This window comes from Myotis lucifugus, unplaced genomic scaffold (genome assembly GCF_000147115.1).
Source record: "Myotis lucifugus unplaced genomic scaffold, Myoluc2.0 scaffold_4, whole genome shotgun sequence".
Taxonomy (NCBI): Eukaryota; Metazoa; Chordata; class Mammalia; order Chiroptera; family Vespertilionidae; genus Myotis; species Myotis lucifugus.
This window is the reverse complement of record NW_005871052.1, coordinates 14,870,829-14,871,772: the sequence shown is the minus strand read 5'-3', so window position 1 is coordinate 14,871,772 and position 944 is coordinate 14,870,829. Positions and strand designations below refer to the sequence as shown.

General features: G+C 31.6%; 1 pseudogene; it reads left to right on the top strand.

The window, feature by feature from the left end:
• Positions 1-568, top strand: part of LOC102422729 — a 4,027-nt pseudogene extending 3,459 nt beyond the window's left edge.
• Positions 569-944: the final 376 nt, after the last annotated feature.

Genomic DNA, 944 nt, shown 5'->3' with positions numbered 1-944 from the left:
AAAAGACATCCAGCTAGCACGCCGCATACGTGGAGAACGTGCTTAAGAATCCACTATGATGGAAACATTTCATTCTTTTAAAAAATTTTCTCTTCTTCCTGTTATTGGTAGTTCTGAACGTTAGGTTTTTTTTTTTTTTCATGGGGTCAAAAGGTACCTAAGTATATGATTGCAAGTTGAAAATAGGGGACAAATCAGGTATTTGGCAGTTTTTCCATTTTCATTTGTGTGTGAATTTTTTTAATATAAATGCGGGGACATAAAGCATTAATGCAAGTCAAATGTTTCAGTGAACAAGTTTCAGCAGTTCAACTTTATAACAATATAAATAAACCTGTTAAATTTTTCTGGACAATGCCAGCATTTGGATTTTTTTTAAAACAAGTAAATTTCTTATTGATGGCAACTAAATGGTGTTTGTAACATTTTTATCATACAGTAGATTCCATCCATTCGTTATACTTTTCTAACTTAGTTGTCCTACATGCAAGTACATATTTTTAATGTTGTCTGTCTTCTGTGCTGTTCCTGTAAGTTTGCTATTAAAATACATTAAACTATAAAAAAATCACTCTAAATATAAATGGCTTAACTGCTCTAATAAATAGACATAAGGTAGCTGATTGATAAGAAAACAAGACCCATATATAAGCCATCTACAAGGGACCCACCTCAGAGCAAAAGATACAGACTGCAAGTAAAGGAATGAAAAAAAAAATATTTCATGCAAATGGAAATTTTAAAAAAGGCTCAGGTTGGAATAATTATATCAGACAAAATAGACTTTAAAACAAAGGCTATAATAAGAGACAAAGAAGGACACTACATAAAGATAAAGGGAGAAATCCAACAAGAGGGCATAATCCTTGTAAACATTTATGCACCCAACAAAGAAGCACCTAAATATATAAACCAAATGTTGTTGGACATTAAGGGAAAGATAG